We start from the raw sequence: 23726 nt of genomic DNA, 5'->3' as shown, positions 1-23726 counted from the left end.
TATGTATAACAAGTTATATAGAACTTTATATTTTTATTTATGCTGCAATTAAAATTAATGATTCTATGAACAATCATCATTTACGGTTAATTGTCATTATATTATTAGAAACAATTACTAAAAATATTTATGATGTTCACGAACATTAATAAAAATATTTATAATAAATTAAAAAAATTAATGTTGTATCTATAAAAAATAAATTTCATATAATAAAAATATCTAAATTATAATTTTTTGTTAATTTTTTAACAAAATTTTTAAATTATCCCACTCTTAACCTTAATTTACTTTTCCAATTTTTCATAACCTAACATGCACCTTTAAAATTCTTGTCCTTTAAAACCCTTGAAAAATCAGTATGGTTAATTTATTATTAATTGACGCTGCAATCTTCTATTGTCTTACTAATTTTTTATAGGTACTTTTGTTAAAATTAATATAATAAAATTTCTATTACTCTTCTATCTAAAATAACTATCCATCTTAAAATTTATTCTATTCTAAATATTTTTTTTATTAATAACAATAATGCTATTTGTTTATTTATTTATTTATTTATTATTAACTCTATTAGAAAGGAGAAACTAAGTAAAATACTTATAATTAATAATATTTTTATTGGTATTGAAATTATTTTAGAAATTAAGAATCTGTTTTTAGAAATATTTATAATAAACAAATGTATTCTAATTTATTTTTAAAAATATTAGAAGATAGATTGTAATTTTGTCATAATACTAAACAAACAATTTTTTGTAATATTCAAATACAAATTTAATATCGACTTTTTTATTTGTTCCAGTGGAACAAAATAAACATGTCGAGTCAAGAGCACTCTCATTTTTATATACTGAAAAAAATAGTAAATAGAAGAATTCACAGTTAATTTAATTATGTCTTTTCGATTGAATTATTTGACCTCACTCGTTATCAATAGAATCAGGGATACTTCCAACAAAAAATATATTGACGAGTTAGTGTTGGGCTAGCTGAAAATCAATGTTTACCAGAAGTTTAGTCTAAAATTCTCGAAAAATGAGCTTTTTATGATTTTCTAGTTGGGTTATTAAAATTTTTTATTCAATATTTTTTATTTCATTTCTTTTTAATTAATACCATACTAATTCATTTAATTCAAATATATCCGCATCTCGAAAGTCTATTTTATTTGAGTGGTGTAATGTATTCTATGCATAATAAATACAAAATACTCTGTCAATCATCCAAATAGAAAAATTATTACCTTATTCTTGTTAAGAGGATGAAAAAAATATTAAAAAAAGAAAAGTATATAGAACCAAAAAATTACCAGCCAAAAACTAAACAAAATCACATTAATTTATATTAATAATTAATTTTAAATTTTTAAATTCAAAATTTAAAAAATTTAAAATTAATTAAGTAAACCTAATTAAAACCTATAAAAATCTTCCTCTTCTCTCTCACATTAACCTACCCACCCCCAACAATTACACACACCTCTCTCTCTCCAATGCTGCTGAAAGCGCCGGCAATTTCCATACTCTCCGCAACACCCTCAACAAGCGCATCCAAGACAACTGCTTCAATACGAAATCCACCTTCGATCCCTGGAGGAGAGATAGATGCCAAGGTCAACGCTGACAAGTTTGGCGGCAGCAAAGAGGTCAGCGAAGACGTCCCAAGTGTGTGGCGATTCTTAAAGTAGAAGAGGTGAAGAAGAAGGAGGAGAACAGATGTTGTGCCGTTTTGTGTCTCCCATCGCCTTCGCCGTCCTCGTGCACCAACTGTTCGGACAATTGCAAATGTGTGGTTGTATACTCATCAAAATGCGAGGGCAAATATGACAAGTGCGAGAAATGTGAAAGCCGTAAATGCAAATACAGGTGTGTGTTGGTATGTTCAAAGTGTCAAAGTGCAAAGTGTGATGGGAATATGTGTCTTGTTATATGCTTCAAGTGCAAAAGCCCTACGTGTGATGGCCAATGTTGTAAGTCTCTTCCACAACAACCATGCTGTCAGGGGAAGAAGAGGGACATGTGGCTCAGCTGCCATTGGATCTGGAAGGCGTTTGGGAAGGACAATATGGGAAGTGGCGGAGCCATTGAATAACAACAACATGGGAGTAATAGTCCATCTTCAAAAAACATTCATTTAATATGAAAAAAAAAACATCCTAATACTTAACAAAAGAAACATCCAATTATATTTTAGTAAAAATAATTAAATATTTATAAAATTTTAAAAAAAATATGAAATTCTTAAAGAAATAGAGACATTCACATTTGCAATAAAAAAATTCGAAAAATATATAAAAGAACATCTATTTAGTATGAAAAAGAAACATTCTGATATTTAGCAGAAGAAACATCCATATATATTAATTCGTAGAAATTTTGGATTCACCCAAAAGTATTTGGCTGATTTTTGACTAATACCCTTTTGATTTCCTAGCATTGCTCTAAAAAAAATAAAGAATGATCAATATTATCTAATTCCCCTAAACCAATTTTTAAAATGTGAATTTTCTATTTTTAAGAATATATACATCATCTTAAGATTGTATGTTTTGAATGAATGTTAATCATTATATTTTAAGATGATTTATTCTTTGAAATGCTCTCAAGAAATACATATAAATTGTCTTAGGATAATGAATCGTCCTAAGATGTGATGATTTACACATTTTATACTTAAAATATATTGAAAAAGAATGATTTATATGCAAAAACTAACTCTCACTAACTTAGAACGATTTATGTGCAACTTCTAAATGCACAATAGAATATGACGATTTACAAGCAACACAATTCATAACCATTAAATTTTTTACTTTATAAGGAATTATATATTTTGTTAGATAAATTAAATTTTTGAAGTTAAATAATTTCATAATCTAATATTAATTCTTTTATAATAAAATTTAAAAATTTAATTTTTGTTATTTAAATAAAATTTAAGATAAATAAAAATAAAAATAAAAAATTTATACATAAATTGTGTTAAATTAACTATAAATCCTATTTAAAAGTACGTTATACAACTATCAAAAATTCTTTTTAAGTGTATGATAAATATCTCTCTAAATATTTGGAGTGGCCTTCTAACTATAAGAGAGAGAAATTATGACGTCTTATTGTGTAATTGAAAATTGCACATAAAACGTTCTAGCTTATTGAAAATTAGCTTTTGCACATAAATAATTTTAAAAGTTTAAAGGATGATTTATATGTGTTTTTTAAGAGTATTTCAAAACATAAATCGTCTTAGAATATAATAATTAACATATAATTTAAAATATACTACCTTAAACAATTTATATATTATTAGAAATATGGAATTCATGTTTTAAAAATTAGTTTAAAGAATTCAGATAATATTGGTCATTTTTTATTTTATTTAAATAAAAAACCAATTTTTTTGCTTAGTAATTTTTTTTTCCGTAGCTTAGCTTCTTATTACATCTAGAAATTGATGATATCGAATGTTGTTATATAACTTAAAATATGAAAAATATTAGTATATATTTTTATAAAATAATTAAAATGTTTCTAATAAATTATCGCCTAATCTTATATCAATATCAATATATATTACAATAACTTTAGGCTAGTTTCTTCATCCCCATAACCCTAGTTCGATTACCCCTATTTAACGAATAAATAAACACTTAAATTAGTCTTTAAAAAAATTATTTTTAATAAATTTTTATTTTTTAAACATTTTTAAAAATTCTTTTGTCGAACAAATTTGTCCATCCATTAGTTTGAAAAGAATAATTTATCTTATAATAGTATTTTTATAATTTAATTATTTTATATTAAAATTTATTAGGTACTTATTTATCTATCATGCATATTAAAATTGATTGAAAATAATAGAGAGAGTAATTTGTCTGAAAAGAATAATCCTCAAAAACTTTTAGAAAATAAAAATTTATTAAAAATTAAAATATCCAATTTAAGAACTAATTTAAGTATTTAAAAAAAAATCAACAGAGGTGGTGTATGGGTATTTTGCAGCCTACATTTAGTAAGAAGCAACGACATATCTATTGATGACATCTCAAACTTTTGGTGACTTCAACATACCAAACAATGATGGTATAGACATTGAACTGTTGAAGAGTGAAGACTCAAACAAACACAGTAATCACACGGTGCCACATTGACACAGGGGACGATGCAATTTCTCCAAAGTCATCAACAGGCCCTCTTCACAACATTACAGCCACAAACTGTTGGACTAGGACCAAGACATCTCCTATGTATACAAGTCTTTTTTATTTATGGTATAAATCTAATAAAACAGACGCGCATTATTCCCACATTCAAGAGTAAATATATGCACGTTATTCAATTACTTTCTATTTTCAAAGCATGCTACTCACGATACATTATGAACAACTCTTCTTCTTCTTCCTCCATGAAAATGAGTTTTTTGCTAAATTTGTTCGATCTCTTTCGTGCGTTCTCTCTTTGCCTTTTCATTCGTTGTTTTACCTACGTTTATCACTAGTATTCTTGCTTCGTTTTTTTTTCGATTTTCATGGTTTTTGAAATCAAGCTTTGAAATTGTTTTGAAGATAATGGAATTTCAGAAATACACCCAAACGATTACAGAAATACACCCAAACGATTACAGAAATACACCCAAAGAATTAGAAAAATACACTCAAAAAATTTAAGAAATACATCCAAAATTCGTTGAAGTACACCTTATGCATAATTCAGAACTCTTTCTCTTTCTCCTCCTCATCTTCTGCTGCTTCTTCTTCTTTATTTTCTTATTTCATATTCTCATAATTTTTTTTGGGAGAAAAAAATCAAACAAAGAAGAAAAAAATACATAATGTTGCAAAATCAAAAGAAGAACGAGGAGAAACATGACGATGAAGATGAAACACTTCAAAAACGATTTCAGAGCTTGATGTCAAAAAACAATGGAAATCGAGAATAACAAAGAAAGAAAACAGAGAGAAAAGCACGTAAATGAAGAAAGAGAAAGAGAAGGCAAGAAATTCAAAAAAAGAAACGGAATCCTTTCAAAAATTAAAAATCTATTAGAGACGTGTTTGAGCGTATTATCAATTAGAAGATTTGTAAGACTTGTATAGCAGAATCACTTGTATGTAAAGATTAATTCTAGGAGGACCAAATCCTCTACAATCAAACTTGGTAGTGCTAGTTTCTTTGATTTCAACAATTTTCTCTTTCACAATATTACTATTGTGGATTCTCATAGAGGCCTTGGATTCCATATTCCTGATGGAGGTATCTTTTTATTTTTCTTTCTTTCTTCTATTAAATACATTCTCAAATTTAGTATTAAAACACTTTTTTTTTTTGGAGTTAGGATTAAGAAAATCATTTTTAGTAGAAAAATCATTTTTAATAAAAATTCTTAAATACTCCATTATATATATTCCTCCGCACTCAGGAACGGATTTATAGGGGGAGTGGAGGCCTTTTCCAGCTTTTTTTTAAAGAAAAATTAATAATAATGAGTTATTAAGTATGATTTAATTTTAAAAAAATTATTTAGTATTTAGTCTAGTATAAATAAAAGTTTAGTTTAACTTAAATATTAATGATTTTTAATATCTAAAAAATAAGTAATAATATTAAAAAAATCTAAAAAGAATATTAATCACAACTAGAAAATGGATTAATACAGACAGATTTACAGACGGATTTAGTCTTTATTACAGACGGATTTTTGGTTACCGACAAAATTACCGACGGATTTTGTCCCTCTGTAAAAGCCCCGTCGAAAATTATTTACCGACGGATTTTTTTCCGTCGAAAAATTACAGACGGATTTTCTCAGTTACCGACAGATTTTTCCTCTGTAAATTTTCTATCCATTTCCCAAAGGCGACGAACTTTTCGACGGATTTTCCGTCTGTAATTACAGACGGATTTTCGACAGATTTTCTGTCTGTAATTACAGACGGATTTTTCGTCTGTAATTTGAACTTTGGAAAATCATCTTACACTCTAATTACAGACAGAAAATCCGTCTGTAAATCCGTCAGTAAGGTAAAATAGAATTTTTTTTATTTTTCTAATTACAAAATAAACTTATTTTCATACAAAATAAATATAAATTTAATAAATACAAATTTTATTGATGGTATAAATAGAAAAACACACCAGTGAGTACAAAACGCTTTCTTTATAATAAGAAGCAATTATTTCCATGCAATAATACAATCTAAATACATTAGATGACAAATAACTACTAGTGGACTCATCGAGATTCGATATCCTAATTTATGGATAGCTTCATTCTTTCTTGAGCTTCTTAGTGATGATGGCAATATACTTGCTTCTTGAGATTCTTGGTCCATCAAAATTATTCGATGCTTTCCACTTTCTGAACAGAGGATGTCTACCTTACTATATCCGATCTACACTCAGATAACAAATAAGGCAGTTATTAGAAAAAAGAACCAAAAAGCTTATACCTTCCTTTCTTGTCAATTTTTGTTCAGTCAACTGTCAAACAAGAACACATTCAAATAATTAGAATAAAGCAACAAAATTTGGTTTAATGAGAAATAAGCTACAAGACATGTCCTAAATATTAAATTAAATTACCTTATCCATTATTATCTAAGAAACCTAAGAATACAACAGATAATGTGTGCACAAGAAAGATAATGGTAGCAGAAGGGGCAAATTCCAATAATGGAAGAAAATGTACTTGGCACGTTGCAACTGTATCCTTACAGTTCTGAAGGCTGTCAATAACAAGATTCGAAAGAATGAAAGGAAAAAGAAGGGTTAATAGTAACTATACTTAAAGGAAAAAAGGGAAGAAGTCTCATTAGACATTCAAGCCAGTAGCAACTAAGTTGTTTCACTCATTATGACATGACGAGTTGCCCCCTGCTCATTCTAACTAACAGCAAGTAATTTGAAGTTTTTTGTATCTATTTATAAATGCATACTTGTGAAAAATTTCAGCTTAGGTCTCTCCACTTCTACTAGGGTTACATAAATAACATGGAAAAGATAGACCTACCTCCAGAAGCTGTTTGTTTTGAGGTAAATTCTTTATGCCATCTACCAAGATGTCTCTAGCAGCATCCATGTTGTTTGTACTCTTGAAACCAAGAAAGGAACATGGAAGTAACAGGATTGGTTAACTACACCTCAGATCAGCATGCAAAATGAGAAGGATCAATATTTACTCTGTTTATGATTATGATATGTTAGCTGCAACAAATTTTCAGGCACTTCATACAGAAAACCTTGTAGCGACTAATTGCTAGTAGTAACCATAGCCTAAAAACTTCATTTACAGCTTTTATAGAATGATGCTTAGCCTTTTAGAATGAAAATTCAACAAAAAATGATAAATATGCCACGTACCATATATTTTAGGTGAGAGAAATGGGCATATAAATTAGGGAGGGCATGCTATAAATTCTCCTCAGCTACAGCCATCTCTATTGCTTCTTTGTATATACCACAAGCTGACTCCAAATTTCCCTGCAAAAAAAATGTAACAAGTAGCACATGTAGTCATCTTTTCTGTATCAGCTTATCATCAAAGAGTAAAGCTTATCATCAAAGAGTAAAATTTATCAAAGCCTTCAAAAATTTCAAGTCAAAGATAGCGAAGCTTTAATCTTAGCAAGTAACCTCAAACAAGAAAAGCTTATACCTTCCTTTCTTGTCAATTTTTGTTCAGTCAACTATCAAACAAGAACACATTCAAATAATTAGAATAAAGCAACAAAATTTGGTTTAATGAGGAGAAATAAGCTACAAGACATGTCCTGAATATTAAATTAAATTACCTTATCCATTAAACTCCAAGGAAGTAGTAGTAGTAGTAGTAGTAACAATAAACAAACATAATAAAAGTTGTTGAAGTTGAAGTAAGATATGGCCTAAGAAAATTAAATTACCTTATCCATTAGAGGAACTCTTCCATATGGAGTTGATCTCTCAAAGTATTGGCAATAGAGATGACCTAATCTATCATTAAAATGCAATTAATGAGAATCTTGTTCTACATTATTCATTCCACCTTCTTCTGAGGAACTCCCATCCCATCTCCATAACTTCTCACATTCACTCTCATCGCTCAAGGTATCACTACATGAATCCCTTGTTTCACACTCCCCTGTCTCAAACTCTTCCCTGAAATTCAATATCAATTCATCAATTAACTAACCTACTACTAAATCATTATGCTCACAAACATAATCCCCTAAACCAACAAAAAAAGAAAAAGTTTTTGAGAGAGAGAGAGAAACCTGAATCTGTACTCAACAACTCTTGCACGTTATCAAGTTAAAGCTGAGTCTGTACTCAACAAAACAAAACAGCACTAAATTCTTGTAAATATAAGGTGTAGCAGAATATCAAAGACTCATAAACAACAGAAAAATTGTGGCATTTCCCTTATAATAGAAAAGGAGCATAAATACCTGAGCATTGGCTTTAAGAGTGAGATTTTCAGAGACGTCGCACTTGACTCTTGCATTGAGCCTTCCATCAGTCAATATTCTCCCCAACAGCATCAACTAAACCAAGCACAATAATATCATCGTCAATGAGTGTTGGAACTTACAACAACGAAACGAAACTAAGCAAAATCAGCCTTTGTTACAACAGTCAAGGTTCTCAAACCAGTTTTATCCACAGACTGAACCTTATTAGTACATGAATGAAGCAAATAAATAGGCTTGTAGTGTTTCTATTTGTGGTATGAGTTGCACTTTTATAATTATGGTGAAAGACACATCATCAGCTTATAATTTTGAGACAAGAAACTTAGCATGACTAATGCACTAGCAAAAATTTGTGGTAACCATCACATTTTTACAATTATATGTAAATACGATATCACATTTTTACAATTATATATACATTTTACATTTAGATTTTATTCCATTTCTACTTCACCTTGTTGTCCTTTCTCTAATTTTAAATCCTTATTTTATTGAGGGAACCAATGGTTGCAATAATACATTAGCCAAACAAGAGAGAAAACAAAGTCAGAGATTCATATAACTCATCTAAAAGAAAACAACGTGGCAATAAGCAAGAGCAACAAGCAAAGACAAGTTAGAGTAATATAATATTAAGCAGCAGCCAAGAAAAGATCTTCCTACCCAGCCAAGAATATTAAGCAAAAACAAGAATCAATGATCTTCCTACCCAGCCAAAACCAAGCCTACTTGCTAATTAGCTTACAGTCACATGCATTCAACTAAATCAATTAACTAAGAATATCCTACCAGAATGTCAACATGGTTCCAGAGAAAATCAACATGAATCAGAAGCAAAATGAAAAAATGGAAGAGAAACTCACTTTTTCTTCTCCTTTGGAGGCAGAGATCAAAATCCAGAAACAGGGGAAAGATTGAAGCTTCTTGCTGTTGTTCAAAAGCTGCTGCTGCTGCATCATCTTTTAGATTCTGACAAAGAAAAGAAGATAGCTATAACTTCACATCAAATATCAGAGTACACCATATATATATATAGTAATCTAACTATGGAAAGAGATGCATGCTTTCTTAAAAAATTACCTGAATTTCCACACGAAGGGCTGTGATTTCCTCATCTCTCCCATCCTGTGTTTGTTTGCCAGCCTTGAGAGCACCCTATGACAATAAATAAATAAAAAAGTGAGTATTCCACGAAGGGGGCTGTGATTTCCTCAGTTCATATTTCTGCCACATATGATATGATTAATATCCATTCTTCTGGCATACCTCTCTTTGTCGCAAAGCAGCTTCCTTCCTACATAAATAGCAAACAAGCTAGCTTACCTGCTCAGAAGTTTGGTTTCTAGGGATACACCTTCTCTAAGAGAAGCAACCTGCCAAAATTAAAATAAACAAGGACACGAAAAATCAGCAAAGGCAGCACAAGGTGTAAAGTAGTTTCTATTGGTAAGTATTAAGCAAATGAAAAGTCAAATTCTTTCACGAATGAAAATATCAAAGTACCTTTGAAAACAAATCTTCTACTTCTCTTTCACGAATATCACCAGGGAGGTTCCCAACGTAGACTATTCTGCTCCCACGCCTACTCATTTTCAATCTGCGGCAATAAAATAATCAAAAAATAAGGAACAACAATAAAACTGAAAGGTGATTAGAAGACCTAAAATTAAGCTAATTCAGCCAGCAATTTCAATTCTCAGCAAAATAAAAACAGAACATCGAAAGGGAGAGAATAAAGAGGAAAATAAAATTGTACAATTGAATTAGAGAGAGTATATAGAGACTGTTGGGGGGCGGAGAAGGGTTGAAATGGGCGAAAGGGATTTTATTTTACCTCTGATGATGAGACGGAATTAGGGATCGGTAGGTTTGCAGTGGAAGGCCTCCAGGTTAGGGTTTTTCAATTTTGTTTGGAGGAAGGTGAAGCCACGGCGGCCATTGTTGAATTGATTCGAATTGGTGAAGCCACTGAGGGGTTCACCTTGTCGAGATCCTCACGAGAACGAGAGGTTCTCGTAGTTCTTCTACTACTTCAATCGACTCTCGCGGTACTTCTGTAGCTGTGGTTAAGCTTCACCCATGGAGGAAGGAGCGACGTTTGAAGGCTTATGACAGAGTGAGCATGACGGAGGCTTTGAGATGGAGGGAGCGTCGACGGAGGGAGCGGCGAAGCAGGGGTTGGAAGCGCGACGAAGTTCTGGGATTAGGGTTGGAGGCGCGACGAAGCTCTGGGGTTAGGGTTGGATGCGGCGGCGAGGGAGCCCGTACGACGCAAAGGACGACGGAGAGAGATCTGTGACGCCAGCGGCAGCGACAGCGGCGGAAGAAACTGGTGCGACGGAGAGAAGAAGCAACTCGGTGACGGCAATTAAAATGACATTTGATATGGGTGGAGTGTAAATGGATCGAGTGGATAGAGATAAGATTAGTGTTATCTCAATATTTACCGACGGAAAATTTAAATTACAGACGGATTTTTTGTCTGTAATAATTTAATAAAATGTAGCGTTTTGTCTATTTAATTATAGACGGATTTTCCGTCTGTAACCATTTTTCACGGAAAAAAAATTAATTTTTCTGACGGAATTATCGACGGATTCTATTTTCCATCTGTAATTTATGCTAATCTATTTTTTTGTTTTCCGACAAAAAATCCCTCTGAAATTCCCTCTGTATTTCAGTGGGATAAAATTCGTCGGAAATATCTGTCTGTAATAACTAGTTTTCTAGTAGTGATTACTAATATTTTTTAATTAAACAAAATTTTTCAAATCCCATAAAACGGATTTTTTTCTTATTGCAACCGTCCTTCTTGATTCTTTTGGTATTAATTCTCACTGTTTTAACGGCTACGATTGAGAGATATTTTTCAACTATGAATATTGTGAAGAATAATTCAGAAACAAGATAAAAGATGAATCTTTTGCTAATTGTCTTTTAATTATATTAAAAAAATTGTTGAAAAATTTGACACATATTCTATTATCGATGAATTTTATGAAACGAAGAATCGACCACTTCGTTAGTAAAAAGTACATACATATTTTTTGTACTTTAAAATATATTCTCTATCGGTATATTTTTATAATACATCTTATATTATATAATTTTTACATAATTTTTTAATATTATATTATTAGTCCCCCATAATAATATTTTTAGATCCGTTCCTATCTACACTAGTTTTAACCACAAAATCTATCTAAAAGTAAAGAAGAAAAAGTATAATAAACTAAAATTCAACTAAAGAATTAATTATTTTTAATCAATATAAATCCTTTTTTTTTTTTGAAATGATTCTTTTATTCTAAATTATAAATCCTAAATCTTAAATTTTAAACCTTAACTTTTAAATTCTAAATTTTAACTCTAAACCCTATATTGTACTCTTCAAAAAGTAAAAATAAAAAAAATATATAGTAAAAAATTACTAATATTAATCAATTAAAAATTAATTCTATATAATTATTAAATAAAATATAATGCAACATTAACTTTGTGATTTAAAATTAAAGTGATTATAATTTTTTTCCCTCAAAAAAAAAAAATAATAGAACTTCTCGTATTTATGTTCTTCCTCTAGTATCAACTGTATCGACATAACATATCTCATTTTAACGTTATCAACTTATATCTATTTAAAATATCTACATGTATTTGTCTTCCCATGCATAAACAAGTGAACAAAAATAACATGAAACTATGAAAGCATATCCATTACCAATTGTTATAGTTTATATCACATGAGAATTTCACATTAATGCATGGATTATTTCAATTAAAATAAGATGCTTTGAACTTTTTTTGCAGGAAATGTGAGTGACATTGTCTTCTCAAACATAAACACAAGCACAAGATACTATCACCCAGTAACGGAACAGAAAATTTATGTTGAGGGGCAAAACTAATACACATTATTATCAAAAGATATATTAATTTAAATTTAATAAAATAAAAATACACATTAATTATTTGAATATAAAAAAATTAAAAATTACATTAGTTATTAACTTTTTTTTCTTCAAATATTAAAGGTATTTTTTTTTATTTTTATATTTTAAAAATATTAAATAATTGTTTCATTATCAACTTAATTAAATGTCTCTCTGTATATATGTAACCAAATAATTATTACTATTTTAAAATATTTTTTCATTACTATTTTTAAAAACAAAAAATATATATTCTAAACTAATAAATTGATCAATTGACTTTTATATGCAATATAATTACATATAATAAAATAGAATAAAAAATAAATAAATAAATAATAAAGATCACTAAATTGAGAATAACTAAATAAAAGATATAAATTCATGAAGAGAATAAAAAATTAGATTAGTATCTAATCTATAATTGCTTAAATTAAAATTTACAATTGAAAATATTAAAAAAATAATAAAATTAAAAAAATACATAGAGTCATAAAGAGGTATATAAAAAAATAAAGGATTTAAAATTTACCTTTTGATGAAGAGAAGATAACCACTAAACAAAGAATAGAAAAAAAAAGTTAAAAATATGAAATTGAGAAAATGGTTTAAGAGAATAAAGAAGTGGTGACGACTGAAATTTGAGAATGAAAAAAGATTAAATTTGATTAGGTTAACTAATAGTCCAAATAATAAAAAAATAAAGTGAATTTGAAACTTTAAATAATTGAATTTAATTTATTTATAGTAGAATCATTTAAAATTTAAAATAAAAATATATTATATATGTATTTTTTTAAAAAAATTAAAATGAGAGTGAGGCAAGTGCCTCCTTCCTGCCCAATGTAGGTCCGTCCCTGCTATGACCCATGATGGTGGGGGTAGAGCTGAGCCTATGTATGTGACAACATGTCCAAGAAAGACTGATTTTTTTGGTTATGAAAGAGATGAAGGTGTTGTGCCGGGTTATGAAAGATGGGGTGCTACACCAATTTGTGAGACAGTCTTTTGCTCAGATTTGGTGTGAAAAAATTGGACCCTCCGAGTTCTTTGTTCTTAAAATTTTGTAAGTAAATCGGAGGGTCCGTTTTGTTTGGAGGATACAAAATTCACATAAACAAAATCGGACCGTGCGATATCTCTGTGATCAAATCAGATGGTCCATTTTCTCCGTTGATTTAGTTTTTGAATTTGGTTCTACTAGTTGCTGGGTCCGAGTTGTGCATGAGGACTATTTTTTTTAATTTACAGTAAATGAAATCGGACGGTCCATTTTTATTATTATATAATATTTTTTAATTAGGTTAAACAACTCGGTTGGTCCGAGTTGTGTGTGTATATATATACTTGTGAAGGTGTGCGAACCGTAGACAGCCGACCAGATCCAAGTTTTTTCATCCTGTTCAACTTCTCTTCTTCTTTCTCTGGGTCAGGTGTCTGTTTACGTGGGTTGGAAAAAAAAAGTTGATGGTGAAGTTTCTATTTTTGTTTAAGTGAGTGAGAGGAATGGATGATAGAGTCCTTTTGAAAGTGTATTATTTTAGTCAGATTTTGTTGCAGATGCCTGAAAGAGTAAAATTTGTTTGTGAAGATCCGTTAGATGTTGTTATTCCCTTCACAATTTCGTTTGAAGAGTTTAAAGGTGTGATTTGTGAGAAGATAGATTTAGAGATGTCAAGAAAAATATCATGTATTTTATACAGATATCCTGTACAGTATTTGGTGGATTCGTTCAATTTCAGACCAAATATATAACGGACAAAGCGAGCATGCAAGAGATATTTTCAATGTATATTGAAAGTCGTGCTCAAATCTCGTTCATCAAGTTGTACATTGAATTCGAACAATTTGAGGCCTACCGAAATATTTAACGGAAAGACTACAATAGTGACAGTGAGGAAGAGTTCGAAAGCAATTACAAAGTTGTTGGTCCAGACGGAGATGAAGAGTAAGGTGACGACACTGTGGCTTCGAATGTGACAGACGTGACAAATGCACTCACGAACGAGGTGCCATTTGAGGAGCCATCTTTCATGCGAGTTTTGGATTTGGAAGTCATGCATACTCCAAAGTTTTCAGGCTATATGAGTGCAGGTACTCAATCTATGATTTGTAAAAGAGTTTATTTAGTCAAGTTTAAGATAAAAATATTTTGAAATAATTAGTATTTATTAACCAGTATTTATTTAGTTATTTAGTTAATTAGGATTTATTAATAAGTATTTATTATAGTATTTATGAAGTTATTTAGGCGACTGGTATTTATTTTTAGTTATTTAGTTAATTTGTATTTATTTAGTTATTTAGTTAATTAGGATTTATTAATAAGTATTTATTATAGTATTTATTATAGTATTTATGAAATTATTTAGGCAATTGGTATTTATTTTTAGTTATTTAGTTAATTTGTATTTATTTAATTATTTAATTAATTAGGATTTATTAATAAGTATTTATTATGATATTTATGAAGTTATTTAGGGTATTGGTATTTATTTTTAGTTATTTAGTTAATTTGTATTAATTTAGTTATTTAGTTAATTAGGGTTTATTCATTAGTATTTGTGATAGTATTTATTTTTAGTTATTTAGGCGATTACTATTTATTTTTAGTGTTTAGTTAATTTGTATTTATTTATTTATTTTGTTAATTAGGGTTTATTAATGAGTATTTGTTATAGTATTTATTTTTAGTTATTTAGGCGATTAGTATTTATTTTTAGTTATTTAGATAATTTGTATTAATTAATAGTATGTATTAATGTGTTTGTGTTTTTATTTTATTGAGATTGAGATAATAACGTAATGTAAAGCTTATTTATATCATTATTTATGTTGTCAATACTGATTTAATTTTAATTTTGGTCATTACACAATCATTTATTAAATATTTATGGTATGGCTGCAGTCCTGGCAGAAGTTTCTTTTGTCGCAGATGGTGAATTCATTGTGGGGATGTAATTCAGTTCTAGGGAACTTGTTATTAAAGCGATGAAGGAGTATACCCTCCGAAGAAGTGTAGACTACCATGTGTATGAGTCGGAGCCGTTGATATTTTATACGAAGTGTACACAGTACGGGTCAGGGTGTGATTGGCTTATCAGAGTTAGCATGATCAGCAGAAAATATTGTTGGGTTATTAAGAGGTACAACGGCAGTCACACTTGTACCAGAGCAACCATTTCTCAGGATCATTCGAAGCTAGATTCAAATACAATTGCAGAAACCATAAAGCCGTTGGTTGAGGCTGACCCCTCGTTAAAGGTAAAATCAGTTATTGCTGAAGTACAGTCGAAGTTCAACTACACCGTCAATTATTGGAAAGCTTGGTTGGCTAAGCAAAAGTCAGTTGAGAAAATATTTGGAGGTTGGGAAGCATCGTACGAAGCGTTGCCCATATGGTTTGAGGCCATGTGTCATAAGGAGCCATCAGTTGTCGTACATTTTGAGACTATGCCTACATATCAAGGGGATGACTTGGTAACTGATATCCGAGTATTGCATCGAGTCTTCTGGAGCTATTATCTCTGCATTAGAGTATTCAGACATTGTAAGGCAGTTGTCCAAGTGAACGGGACTCACTTGTACGGAAAGTATAAGGGTTGCTTATTAGTGACCGTTTCACAGGATGGTAACAATAATATCGTCCCGATTGCATTTGCTATTGTCGAGGGAGAGACTTCTGATGCGTGGCACTTTTTTCTTAGTAACCTGCATGAACATGTTGTGACTCGGGATGGTGTCAGACTTATATCGGACCGATATGAGTCCATAAATGCAGCTGTAGAACGCAGTAACGGAGCTTGGTCACCTCATAGAGCTTTTCACATGTTTTGCATCAGACATATAGAGTCGAACTTTCTAAGAAAATTCAAGGCACCATACCTTCAAAAGCTTGTCGTCAATATAGGTAACATTAAGTTCTTCAAAGTTCGTTATTAACATAGCTGCGATAAATATAAACTTCGTGAACCTTATCTTTTGTATGGTATCTGATATTGTGCAGGATATTCGAGGACGTTTCGCGAGTATGAAGTGTGTTACCAGTGTTTATGAGAGCGGGGCGAGGCGTACACTAACTGGTTAGACCGTATACCCCATGGACAGTATGTGTTGGCATTCGACGGTGGTTACCGATGGGTCACATGACGACTAATCTAGTGGAATGCATCAACTCAGTCTTAAAAGGTGCACGCAATCTCCCCATCACTGCACTTGTGAAAGCAACATTCTACAGACTTAATGAGTTATTCACATGGAAAAGAGCTGAAGCGGAGGTTCGGATCAATGCTGGCCATGTCTTTTCTGAGCATGTGACCTCCAAAATTCATGCAAATCAACTTGCATTAGGAAACATTCAGGTTAATTGCTTCGACAGGCAGAATGAGGTCTTTGAAGTGCACAAGATGCCAAGTGGAGTGGAGTATGTTGTTGACCTCTGTCGTTAATGATGTGACTGTGGTGAGTTCCAGGTGGACCAGATTCCTTGCCGATATGTGTTTGCATGTTGTGCAAATCAACAACTAGATTTGCAGATGTATGTGCATGACGTTTTTAAGATAGACCAAGTTAGACGCGTTTAACGGGCTAGGTTTAGGCCACTCGGGAATCCAACTACGTGGCCTTCTTACAATGGTCCTCAATTCGTACTGAATCCGTATCTGAGACGCGTTTCCAAAGGTCGCCCCAGGATGATGCGCTTCTTGAATGAGATGGACACACGGATGTTACGTCGTCCGAGGCGATGTAGGCAATGTGGGGCTGAGGGACACAATCATAGTAGATGCCGTCAGGGAGGTGGTCGAGGTACTGACCATAATGCGTAGTAGATTCATATGATATTTGAAAAATTGTAACTTATGTACATGTACTTTATGATAATTGAATCGTTGTAACCTGTGTCAATGTAATTTATCATTGTAACCTGTGTCAATGTAATTTATGATAATTGAATCATAATTGAATCATTGTAACCTATGTCCAAGTAAAGATTCACATGCAAAGTCATCATAAGTATAATTGTTTAATGAAATTTAGAAAATTCAACTGAAACATACAATACTTAGTTGGTACTTAGGAAAGTTTAGTCATACATAAATAGTTAAAGTATACTTGATGAAAGATAACTGATACATAGAGAAAACTAGCTACACCACAACTACTTTCTCGCTGCCCATTCTCCAAAGTTCACAAGGTTCTTGCATTTCTTCATGGCCTTTTTAAACACAGACGGCGTGTATCGACTCGCGCTATGACGCGGTGGATCAATCTTGAGATTGTAGCATTTGCTTGTCTCATTTGGAGTACTTTTGTCACCTGTATATAATGCAATCAGACCAATCAAGTATATAGTATAATCAACATTAACCAACATATCATATATGAATATAATATCATCAATTGACCAAACAAGTATATAATTTAATCATTCCTACCCAACAAACCATACAATACTATGATAACATCAATTGACTGAAGAAGTAAAGCAATATTGAACCTGCGTCATTACGGGATTCTTCATCCTGGTCCATGTCCTCATCTTCTTCCTCCTCCGTGTCCTCGTCCTTGTCCTCCTCGTCTTCCTCGTCATCTGGCTCATCCGCTAAGTACTCATCAGTCTCATGCTCAAATGTCTTAGTATTTTCTTCAATCAGAGACATCAAAACACGGTTTGGGTTTTGACTATTCAGAACTCCTCAACCACCGTCACTCCTACTAGAATCACCAGATACAAACCCTCCAGAAGCACCCGAGTATGTGAGAAATGGATACCTCGCGTCAAACGAATGCCTACCCACCATGAAGTCGGCCTGATGGCCATGTTGTGCATGGCCGGCATCTAAGGACATGAACCTAAGCAACTAGCTAAAAGAACCTCTGTCTCCTGAGTCAAACTGTGGCGTAACCCAATGCTGTTGATGTATCGGGAACAACGTAGTAAACTGTGTCTGAGGTACATATTGGCTTGTGGAATGACGTTGTTCTTCTGGCGGTAGAGGTGGAGGTGGAGATGGCGATGGAGGCGGCGGTGACTGTGGCTCCTGCTCTTCATTTTTATCATCCATAACCTGGTCACCCTCAACATCCTTTTGGACCACAATATCCGACAAGTTCAAGTGATCGCCATACTTTGAACGGTACCAGTACATATAAGTATCTAATAGCTGCTGCGAAGCACTGGGTTCCTCAATAAGAACGTGATTATACCTATTTGTCCACTGCATCACCCAAAATGAATGAGTCGTGGCTGTGGCCCAGTTCAGATTCTTAGGACCAGTTAAGACTTCTCCGTGTGCCTGGTCTAGATTCCATTCCTGATGAGGAACTCCCTGAATGAAACCGAACTGTCGTCTAAACCTGTCGATAGCATGCCATTCAATACACTCAAAAGACACCAATGGCACCGTTGCACTCCGAGTGCATGTAGATGTCTGCAGGAATTATGTTCGGATCAACATGATCAACAGAATATGCAACCCATAAAAACTGGTAACAATAAAGCAAACAAATAATTAAAATCCAAATAACTAAATCATTAGACCTGACCCAAATACAACATTAATGCAAACACACCTGGCCTTCCTGAAGATCATCCAAGGCCTTCTTAAAATGAGCAAGCTTAAGATATCTATAGACTCGGTTTCCACGCTCCCAGTTACGCCACCTAATATAACGCATCTCATTAACACAATTGGATTCTAAATATGAATATACCAGGTAAATGTAAGATAATGTTACCTATTTGCAAGCGGAAAACTGCAGGGTTCCCTAGGAACCAACGCTAGATATGGTAGGCGAATCCATGCCCAACACAGTAGAAGTGTTAGCGGACCATCGATTTTCTTACAGTCAAAACATGATGCCCTGCATAAACTCCTGTACAGGTGTGTTAGGCATGCTGATCCCCAACTGTACTGTCTAATACTAGCAAAATCACTCAGCAAAGGCAGAAACTTCCAGTGGACAGATGTCCCAGACTTGTCTCCAAATAAGATCATACTGATCAACAACATGATGTGGCACTTAACGTACACCTGTATACTGTTTTCATCAGTCAACTGTAACCGTTCTTTTAAATCACGTAGCCACGTCAGTTTTATGATGCTTCCTCGATAATCCAACTTTCTCGGTGCGACCCCAAATTGGTGTAGACACTCTGCCTCTAAGACTTCAAAACTACTCAAAGTCATCCCTGTCACTGGAAGGCCATCGGTCGGAAGACCAAATATCATAGCCACATCTTCCAGTGTTACGGCACATTCACCAACCAGAAGGTGAAAGGTATGTGTGTCTGGGTGCCACCTTTCCACTAAAGCATTTACCAGTGCTTTCTGACATTGAACTACTCCAATCTGGGCGACATGGTAAAACCCAGTTGATCGTAAATGCTCCTCCACTCTCTTATTGTACCGATTCGGAGGGACATGGTGATCACATGTCAATATTCGTAAAGCCTACAAAAGCATAGCAAAAGCACGATTCAAATTACACAACTATCATACATAATTTTAAAAAATCTAATTAAAACATATAATTATATTGAATCCGATTTACAAAGTAATAACATTTTCATTTCTAATTTTAATTAATGTACATAGAGCCTATATCTAACTTACTGCAGATAATAGTCACTAATACATACTTTTACTTTCTATCTAACTAATAATATTCCAATGTAATAATAATAAAACCTCAACTAAAATAACATACTTCTGTCCATTAAAAGGCTAACAGAAAACAAGTAATTACTACCAAAAATGCAAATGCATTATACTTTATAGATCCTAATTTACTATTTGAAATTATCAAGATTGTTCCAAAAAAATATACACCGAAAGTATCCTAAAATTATAATTTTTAGAATTAACTATAATAGTTAACTAATTAATTATTATTTCTAAAATTATTATAAAAAATTATAAACAAGTCATTTTTAATACTAATATATTATATTGGAAAAAAGTCTAAACAAGAATTACTTATTTTTAAACACACATGTTTCTAACTATTATTTAAACATATAACCATAAATTCTTAAAATTAAACATAACAGTTAACTACTTAACTCTAATTTCAAATATTATTACAAAAATTTATAAATAAGTCATTTTTAATACTGAACTATTCATATTGGAAAAAAAATTTTAAACAAGAATTAATTATATTTAAACCCACTTATCTAACTATTATTTAAATACATATTTCTAAATTTTTAAATTTAATTAGAATAGTTAACCACTTAACTATAATTTCTAATATTATTACAAAAAATTCTAAACAACAATTTTTTTGCTTCTAATATGTTAAATTAAAAAAAATCTAAACAACAATTAACTACATTTAAATATATATATATATATTTCTAACTATTATTTAAATATATATTCCTAAATTTCTACAACTAACCATAACTTCTAATATTATTCCAAAAAATTCTAAAAATTAATTTTTTTTAATAATCTGTTATATTACACACAACTCTAAACAAGAACCAACTACATTTACACTTTATTTAAACATTTATTTTTAAATTTCTATCAATAAAATTATACACTAACTCATATATATGTTTTTCAGTTCAACTCCTAACAACCATAAATATAATTAAATTTCTAAAAATAAAAAATATAATTCTGACAATATAAAAAGAATTTAACAAAAAAAACTTACATAATCAGAATAGTTGAGATATTTTACAATGTGAAGTTTCGAACGATCAACATTTCTAGGTTTTGATTTCTTTGACATTTTAGCTTTTTTTTTTCCTCAACCAGATGAAGCTGAAGACATTGAGGGAGGAAGAAGATGAAGTTCTGTATGCTGGGTGGGGAAGGAAGGGAAAGTGAATTCTCTGGGTACGCATGCAATGACTCTTAAAGGGGCACCGTCTGTGAGGAGCACCACGCCAACGACACGTGGCTTGGGGAAGGACAAATTGGATGGTCCGTTTTTAGACGAAAAAATCGAAGAGTTCGAATTTTCCTAAGCAACTCGCACGGTCCAATTAGTGTCTTCCTGATACCACAATCCGGTAAAACTCTCCTGCTCTCCATATCTGCATCCTACACTAATATAACCTCCATAATAAAATTAATTTGCGCCCAAGAAACTCAACCTCAAAGGAAGGTTCAATCTCAAATATAATTTTCATCAACATATCAGCAAATTTAGAAAATGAGGTATTCCTATCTAGCTCAAAGAGAGGGTTACTAAGGAACTTGAGATTCATCAATGTGGATCTCAATTACAAAAGAGTCACCAATGATTTTGGTGAAACATAAAACAGTAGGGGTGATGATGGAACACATTGAAAGTATTGAGTTAAAAAATGTTAATATCAGATGGTCATATAATGATAATGATAATTTGAAAGAGTGGAATAATCCTATGGAGTTTAGGCCTTCTACTGTGAATAACATTACTTTTTTTTTATTTTCATTTTGGATTGTACACAAACAGCAAGTAAAGTGAAAAAATGGTTAGAAATTTAGGAAAGGCAATAACTTTGTGCATTTGTAGCTTACAATGAATCACCATAACTTTGTAGCTTCTAGGTTGAAAATTTGTGATACGGAATCCCCCCCCTTTCTTCTCTCTCTCCTTAGATCACGGTCACTTCTATTAGTGCATGTTTGGGCGTCATTATTTTGTTAAAAAAAAGATCTTTTTTCAATAAAAAAGATCTTTTTTAATTTTTTAACGTGTTTGGCAAATTTCTAGTAGTAAAAATAAAAGCACTAGTAAAATCAAAAAAAGAATTTTTTTTTGAGAAGCTGTAATTTACATCTTTTTTTAAAAGATCTTTTTTTCTTAAAAAAAAGATATTTTTCATGTAATAAATAAACAAAAAAGTACTTTTATATTGTTATACCCAAACATAATTGATAGATAAAAAGACCTTTTTACATGAGATATCCAAACATAAAATTACTTTTATTTCTCTATAAGATCTTTTAAAAAAAGATAACTCGAAAAAAGATCTTTTCTTAAAAGCTCACCCAAACAAACCCTTAGTCTTTTTTTCTTCTTCTCTTTAAGCTAATTGTTTTTCTTTTCTAATTTTTGTTTATTTTAATTTCAATTAAATATATATTTTTTTTCATTTTCAACACACAAGCTTAAAATTCTTAATTAAGATACTAAAGTATTTATTACTTTGACCAATTATAACCGGTGTATTCTTTTTTTTTTTCCTACCAATATATTTACATTCCGTTGATTTAGAATTCTTTTAACATTATTCAAGATGATTAATCCCAAAAAGGAAATAATAAAAAATAAATAAATTTCTAGCTGGTGCAAAAAGCAGAAAGTTCATAGTAAGTTTTTTTTAAGGTTAAATTATTACTTTAATCTCTATATTTTTATTAAATTTTTATTTTTTAATTAGATTTTTAAGTCATTTAAATATTTTAATTAGGTTCCTACTATAGTACTATGATAATAATGTTTTAGCTAATGGAATATTTCGTTAGTTCACAAATTAAAGTTACCATTAATAATTATTAAATTTCTAAATATGATTCTCTACAAGATATCTCCTATCTTATCCTATCTTATTTGGAATATAGATATTTGGACATAATTTTTTAAAGGTATTTAATTTTTACTAGAAAAAATATTTTATTTTAAAAATAATGATTAAATTAATCTCTAAAAAATTATTCAATCATCATTTTTATCTCCAAATAATTTTTTTAATTAAATTAGTCTCTGAAATTAAGGATAATAATCATTCTTAATCCACTTTTATCATTTTTAAACTTTTTACTATAATAAAAAACAAATGTCATTAAATGATTTTTCATTTACAAATAAAAAATAACAAGGAATAACAAAGAATATAAAATTAAAATGATATAAGTGAATATAATTAATTTAAATATAAGTAAATATAAAATTAAAATACTAATAAGTTATAATTTAAATGACATAGTCTCTTCATACTCAGCTAAAGATTTTTTGTGGGTTCGAGTTTCACTCCTAACTTAAAAAAAATATAAAATTAAAATAATATCTACAAAAATTATTGTACAATTTTATTATATAATTAATAATTAACATACAAAATAACAAGAAATAACTCATAGTTTAGTAACTATGGAAATATAAAATACAAAGAGAATCTAAGTTTAAACTATATCTTCATTTTTCATAGGTAGTTAATCCGGTCCGATTTTTATAACTATGCAATCAACATTCAAAATCAATTGATATCATACCACATATTCATAAAAAAAAAGAAGGCACAGTAACTAGACGATCTCGTCGGTTGTAAGAATAAATGAGATTGATATTAAATCTTTTAGAAACTATTTTGATTAAAAAATTATTTGGGGACA

At 30.7% G+C, this 23726-nt stretch overlaps 1 pseudogene; it reads left to right on the top strand.

The window, feature by feature from the left end:
• Positions 1 to 1825: 1825 nt before the first annotated feature.
• Positions 1826 to 21855, top strand: LOC112794752 (uncharacterized; annotated as a pseudogene).
• Positions 21856 to 23726: the final 1871 nt, after the last annotated feature.

The sequence above is a fragment of the Arachis hypogaea genome, chromosome 4 (assembly GCF_003086295.3).
Source record: "Arachis hypogaea cultivar Tifrunner chromosome 4, arahy.Tifrunner.gnm2.J5K5, whole genome shotgun sequence".
Taxonomy (NCBI): Eukaryota; Viridiplantae; Streptophyta; class Magnoliopsida; order Fabales; family Fabaceae; genus Arachis; species Arachis hypogaea.
Note: the sequence above shows the minus strand (reverse complement) of the source record. Positions and strands in the feature narration are given on the sequence as shown.